The 7831-nt window shown below is 33.7% G+C and overlaps 1 protein-coding gene across 2 annotated transcripts in view; it reads right to left on the minus strand.

The window, feature by feature from the left end:
• LOC127733814 (von Willebrand factor A domain-containing protein 5A-like) overlaps positions 1–1127 on the minus strand; it is a 70721-nt gene extending 69594 nt beyond the window's left edge. The window contains exon 1 of one of the 2 annotated variants that reach the window (XM_052243202.1): positions 1086–1127. The gene's annotated coding sequence lies outside the window, so the exon portion shown is untranslated. Of the gene's footprint in view, positions 1–1065 lie in introns of both variants that reach the window. The other variant, XM_052243201.1, reaches the window with a different exon arrangement.
• Positions 1128–7831: the final 6704 nt, after the last annotated feature.

Here is a 7831-nt window from a genome sequence, read left to right on the forward strand (position 1 = left end):
TTAACAGAATATTACTAGGATTTTGTGAGCACAGAAACCTACTGTTCATGTGGATCTGTTGAAAAATGGCGTCGATTTATGTGCTTCCCTTTCGCAGCCTCAGTTGCAATTTGACACGGAGTGATGGGTAATTATGCAAATATTTAGGGACTCCCATCATCATAGATACTATTTTTTGTCATTTTATATTTAAATAGCCATTAGGATGCAAATGTGTCAGTTATTTTCAGAAGGGGAAAACACCCGCCATATTTTTATCTTCCAAAACAACAACGTCACTTGCCAATTTCAGATGTTTGTTTCTTGTAAAATAAAATCTCCTAAGAAGAAAAAATAGCATGGTCACCTGTTAACCTTACCTATATAACTAATTGATGATGAAATGATGCAAGTTTAATTGTCTTTAATAATAAATTTCTTGAAAAATCAAACGTACACGATGTAAACAAATTACCGAGATGGTGCGATACTGTCGCCGTCTATGTAAAAATCGCGATTGTCGCCCTTGAATTCTTGTCCGTTACGTCATATGGAAGGAGGCGCAGAACTGACGTGTGGCTTTCCAACTGAAAAGTAATATAGTCTTTAAATTTTAAAAAATTTTTTTTTAGATCTGAAATAATTTTTAAAAACGAAATTACTATACTATCTCTATAACATTAACCGAGATATAGAATCATTTGTCAATGATCATGATGATAAAATCAAAGTGTTTTATTTTATTTGTATGATAATAACAAACATATATTTATTATAAGTGAATGTCAGTACTTTATTTATATTTAAACAGACTATATAACTTGGTACAATTAACAAACTTGTCCTCAATCTTCAATCATTTATCAAGTGAGATTGTATTTTCAAGCACCAATTTTTTGGAACATATATATACACTCAGGGACTTTCTATACTAAAATGAAATAGTATAGAAAGTCCCTGATACACTTAATCAGAAAATACACTTGTAAATCAATTTTTCTAAGCTACAATTTTTTCAAACCCTAGATTAAAACTAAAAATATTTTACATAATTTATGAAAAATAAAGAATTTATATATTACTTACTTATTTTACTGCGTATTTACCTGTGAAGTTTAATACATCCGTTTGTACTCGGGGTAGAAGTCTCGGCCTCACGACAATTCGGCCTGTAAACTGGGACGTCCTGCTATTTTGCAGGCACCGGCTATATTGTGCCGGCAAAATAGCATATTTCTTTAGAAATGCCTGTTTTACCGGCACCGCGCAATATAGTGAATTTGTTATTTTGCCGGTTCTTTATAAAGAGTGAAATTTAATATTTACGTTCGAAAAGTACTACGAAAATGTACACTGTCAACATAAAAGAATCAAATAATTACTGATATATATATACTGGTAGTTAAATCAGAAAACAGATAACAATATTTGAGATACATATAATCGTTTAAAAACATTTATCAGTCAAAGTGAAAATAAAAATTTATAACAATTAAGAAATAAAAATAAAAACATTGAGCAACCATTTGTTGCAATGAAATCATATCAAAACATGTAGTTGAACTTATTTCTAAAATCAGTCACAGTCTACTAAAGAAATAAAAGTTAAAAATCTCATTGCATCATAAATATGATAAAACATTATACAATATAACAAAATCAATAACATATTTTCAAAAATCAAAAATGTTGCTTTTGAAATAATAGCCAGTTCTTTGAATTGCATATATGTAAACAAAATAGTTTTTAACTTGACTTCTGCTTACCTAGAGCCGGCAAAATAGCATATTTTCCATTTTCCCCGCGTCGGCAACAAATTCACTATATTGCCGGTTCCGGTAAAAACAGCAAAAACAATACTTATAATGTTGGCTTTTTTTCTTTAGTAATATTAGCAATTTTACACAACAATTCATAGATAAATTCGATCTTAAACTAATCACAATTGTCAGTGGCGGATCCAGAAATTTTCACATTTGCTTGAATTGGCAGTAAAATATATATAAAGCTTATATGTCCCCGTCTGCATGGTTATAACCAATACCCGCTAGTTCTGCATGCCGAGATCTTAAAATCTCAGATCACATTGTCCAGGGAATACTGAGTGGAGGTATCCTCAATGCTTAGATCTAATAACAAATCTCAAATGAGGTACTAAGAGGTGATTTTCATACCTTGTTGACGAAACGAAAGTATGATCAATATTTCCAAGATGCAAGTTCCAGTGGTGATAACCGTTAGCTTGCAACTGCATTGTGAAGGATTCCATACCATGATGGATCATACCATACAATGATGAAGGATACCATATCATAATGGATGATTCCATTCTATAATGGAGGATACAATATCATAATGAAGGATACCATACCATAATGAAGGATACCATACCATGATGGAGGATACCATACCATAATGAAGGATATCATACCATGATGGAGGATACCATACAATGATGAAGGATACCATACAATGATGAAGGATACCATATCATAATAGAGGATACCATACAATGATGAAGGATACCATACCATTATGAAGGATACCATACCATGATGAAGGATTCCATACCATGATGGAGGATACCATTCCATGTTGGAGGATTCCATACCATGATGGAGGATACCATACCATGTTGGAGGATTCCATATCATGATGGAGGATACCATACCATGTTGGAGGATTCCATACCATGATGGAGGATACCATACCATAATGGAGGATACCATACCATGATGGAGGATATCATACCATGTCGGAGGATACCATAACATGATGGAGGATACCATATCATAATGGAGGATACCATAGCATGATGGTGGATACCACCATTCCCCATGTGAAATTGAAAAATCGTATAAAAGAAATAATTCACAATGCTTTTCAATATAAAAATGGTAGCATACGCTATAAATTTATTGTTTTGGGATACCATACGGAATATTTTGTAAATAGTGAACAAAAAGTTAAAACATGCTACACAGAGGAACAAATGATCAGTATGCTGGAGTTTCTCATAGACAACATATTTGTTGAATTTGGAGGTAGACTTTTTCAACAAATTGTCGGCATTCCTATGGGAACGAACTGTGCGCCTCTCCTTGCCGACCTCTTCTTATTTTCATATGAGTCGGAGTTCCTATATTGATGATGTTTTTTCCATAAACAATCCAAATTTTTCTGATTGGGTTCCATTAATATATCCTCCAGAACCAGAAATTAAAGAAACAACAGACACGGTTTCCTCCGCATCATTTTTAGACTTATACCTCGAATTTGACATAAGCGGTCATCTCAGTACCAGAATCTATGTCAAACGAGACGATTTTAATTTTGAAAGTATCAATTTCCCCCACCTTAGTAGCAATATACCAACCTCATCTGCATATGGGATATATATTTCCCAACTCATTCGGTATTCAAGAGCTTGCAGCTGCTACTCAGACTTTGTAAAACGTCACCAGTGTCTGAGCAGAAAGTTGATGAACCAGGGTTATGTCAAAGAACGTCTCGTCCTTTATCGGAAGATACCAAGACCTTGTTGATAAATATTCCGTATCAACTTCACAAATAATATGATGGTCTTGATGTATAGGTTCTAGGTACTGACGTTGTTTATCATCTTAATTACGTGTTATAGTGTTCTTTTTCTTGTCTTTGTAAATCATTAACGTTTACTGTTTGGTTCATTTTTGGTAATATCCTTTAGGCGTGGCTCGGTACTTGTACATCTAGCCATTGTGTTGTTGTGCTGTGGTCATTTTTTGTATTTTTGTGTTTCATTTTTGTGCTTATGTGCTTTGTCTATATAATTTTGTTTTCCTTTGTTGACATATTTGTTTGTTTTATAGTGATTGAGATTATAACACAATGTTGACAGCTGTACCCCTATTTTTGACATTTTTACCTACCTATTATTTCTGTTTTGTTTTGTTCACACATTGTTGTCAATATAATGGAATTGTATGCGACGGTCATACAAGTTGGAGGTTTAGCTAGTTTTAAAACCAGGTTTAATCCACCATTTTCTACATAAGGAAATGCCTGTACCAAGTCAGGAATATGACAGTTGTGATGTGTTTGAGCTTTTGATTTTGCCAATTGTCAAGGGACTTTCCGTTTTGAATTTTCCTTGGAGTTCGGTATTTTTGTTTTTTTTACTTTATACCATAATGTAGGATACTATATCATGATGGAGGATACCATACCATAATGGAGGATACCATACCATGATGGAGGATACCATACCATAATGCAGGATACCATACCATAATGGAGGATACCATACCATGATGGAGGATACCATACCATAATGGAAGATACCATACCATGATGGAGGATATCATACCATAATGGAGGATACCATACCATGTAGGAGGATATCGTACCATGATGGAGGATATCATACCATGTCGGAGGATACTATAACATGATGGAGGATACCATACCATAATGGAGGATACCATACCATAATGGAGGATACCATACCAAAATGGAGGATACCATACCATGATAGAGGATATCATACCATAATGGAGGATACCATACCATAATGGAGGATACCATACCATGATGGAGGATATCATACCATAATGGAGGATACCATACCATAATGGAGGATACCATACCATGATGGAGGATACCATACCATGATGGAGGATACCATACAATGATGGAGGATACAATATCATAATGGAGGATACCATAACATGATGGAGGATACAATACCATAATGGAGGATACCATACCATGATGGAGGATATCATACCATAATGGAGGATACCATACCATGTAGGAGGATATCGTACCATGATGGAGGATATCATACCATGTCGGAGGATACCATAACATGATGGAGGATACCATACCATAATGGAGGATACCATACCATAATTGAGGATACCATACCATAATGGAGGATACCATACCATGATGGAGGATATCATACCATAATGGAGGATACCATACCATAATGGAGGATACCATACCATGATGGAGGATATCATACCATAATGGAGGATACCATACCATAATGGAGGATACCATACCATGATGGAGGATAAAATACCATGATGGAGGATACCATACCATGATGGAGGATACTATACCATGATGGAGGATACCATACCATAATGGAGGATATCATACCATACCATGATGAAGGATATCATACCATAATGGAGGATACCATACCATAATGGAGGATACCATACCATGATGGAGGATACAATACCATAATATAGGATACCATACCATGATGGAGGATATCATACCATAATGGAGGATACCATACCATAATGGAGGATACCATACCATGATGGAGGATATTATACCATAATGGAGGATACCATAACATGGTGGAGGATACAATACCATAATGGAGGATACCATACCATGATGGAGGATATCATACCATAATGGAGGATACCATACCATGTAGGAGGATATCATACCATGATGGAGGATATCATACCATGTCGGAGGATACCATACCATGATGGAGGATACCATACCATAATGGAGGATACCATACCATAATGGAGGATACCATACCATGATGGAGGATACAATACCATAATGGAGGATACCATACCATGATGGAGGATATCATACCATGATGGAGGATATCATACCATAATGGAGGATACCATACCATGATGGAGGATATCATACCATAATGGAGGATATCATACCATAATGGAGGATACCATACCATGATTGAGGATACCATACCATGTAGGAGGACATCGTACCATGATGGAGGATATCATACCATGTCGGAGGATACCATAACATGATGGAGGATACCATAACATGGTGAAGGATATCATACCATGGTGGAGGATAACATGATAATGGAGAATAGCATACCATGGTGGAGGATAACATGTCATAATGGAGGATAGCATATAATAATGGAGGATATCATACCATAATGTAAGATACTATAACATGGTGGAGGATAAAGTAACATGATAGAGCTTTTGTCTACAAATTAAAAATGACCTTTTATTTATCGGTATACTTAGACTTTCAATAGCCATTTTACTTGAACTACTTACACCTTACTAATAAAAGATATCCATATTTTTTTTTGTCCAGACGACAAACGATAAAAACAAATTCACCTACTCGATTATTTAACTTACAACAAAGAGTATTCACTGTAGTCCTTATTTTTTTTTAATATTGACCGACTTACTCCAAAGATTATAAAGAGGAGGAAAAAAAAATCGATATTTTAAATTTGCGAAAGTTTGTTGGTTACAAATGTAGAACGACCTGAGTAAGATTTATAATACTCATCCACGGACAGTTTATTTGTAATTCAATGGAAATATATTTTGTTTGCATTCTTGTCTCATGAAATAATTAACATGCATCAGAATACGTTTCTTCGGTGCTGTCGTCATGTTTTGGTGTGAATTTCATCATCCGCTACACACACTTTATCATAAATTTTCAAAAAGACTGTAACGAAAATTTGAATGAGTCTAAACTATTTTTGCCTTACAATTTTATTCGGATATATATTACAAACATTTGTCTCCTGAATTAATCGTTCTTAGCTTCTTTTGTAATTCCGAGCCATTTTGATCAGGGACAGTCTATACTAACTGTCCCTGTTTTGATAGATACTCAATACTATTTGCAAAAACAGTATGAATTCGAGATAATTATAAGATTTGTAAATATTTTTTATGATCCGTAGCACACTCAATCAACATAAAGAGTGCGCACAAATCTCAGTGTGTAATTTTAAATTCTGTGTGTAATTTCAAATCCTCAGTGTGTGTTTTTCAGTTTATTTCATCTCAGTGTGTAATTTTTAATTCTCAGTATGTAATTTTCAATTCTCAGTGAGTGTGTTTTTCATTTTTTGTAATCTCAGTGCGTCTTTATGAAATTTCAGTGTGTAATTTTTAATTCTCAGTGTGTGTTTTTAGGTTTTTTAATCTCAGTGTTTTTTTGTTTTTTTTAATTCTCAGTGTGTAAATGTTTCGAAAAATGTTTTAAACATACCTTTGACGAGAACGGCTTGCCATAGTTAACAAATATTTGTACCTGTATAAATTAATTTATAGTTTTTCAAAATGATTTATTCTCTGCTCTTTAGAGTTTTCATAGTTCTTGCATCATTTAATTCATGTCATTAAATTTTAGTAACTTAACTGCTTGAAAACTGAAATTCGTCGCATCATATTTATGTAATATATATATATATATATATATGCATCAGGCATCTTTGAAAAATAAAGACAATTATAAAAAAAAAAATGAAATAAATTATCATTATTGATGATAAAAATATGATATAAAGACGACTCGTCACTGAATACTCTTATGTCAAAATACAAAAAAAATTCCAGAAGAATAGTAGATGTCGTGTGATTGATTGTCAATGCAACAGCCGTTCCAATAAAGACCATTGGTCAAAGATGTGAACAATTACAGGTTATCTTACGACATTCAACAATAACCAAAGCTGTATTGTAAGCTATAAAAGGTCTCGGTATGAAACAATTCAAGAGAAAACCAACGGCCTGATTTTTACTATAACAAATATGGCACACAGCAATTAACAATAACCACTGGAGTACCGGTTCCTGTCTTAGACAAATACATAAAGAACATTAAAACTGTATAATATTTTATTCCATCTCAATTTTCATAACTGTCAGACATTAGCCGACAAAATAAGAGCAATAAAATATGATCAAAAGTAATTTAAAAATATACCTATGTTATCATTTAACTCTTTAATATTTCTGACAGATACCAACTGGATAAGTCTGTTTACAGATGGATTTCTCCCATTATACTTTTTAATATACTTTTCTCGGATTTGACT

The sequence above is a fragment of the Mytilus californianus genome, unplaced genomic scaffold, assembly GCF_021869535.1.
Source record: "Mytilus californianus isolate M0D057914Y unplaced genomic scaffold, xbMytCali1.0.p SCAF_3, whole genome shotgun sequence".
NCBI lineage: Eukaryota > Metazoa > Mollusca > Bivalvia > Mytilida > Mytilidae > Mytilus > Mytilus californianus.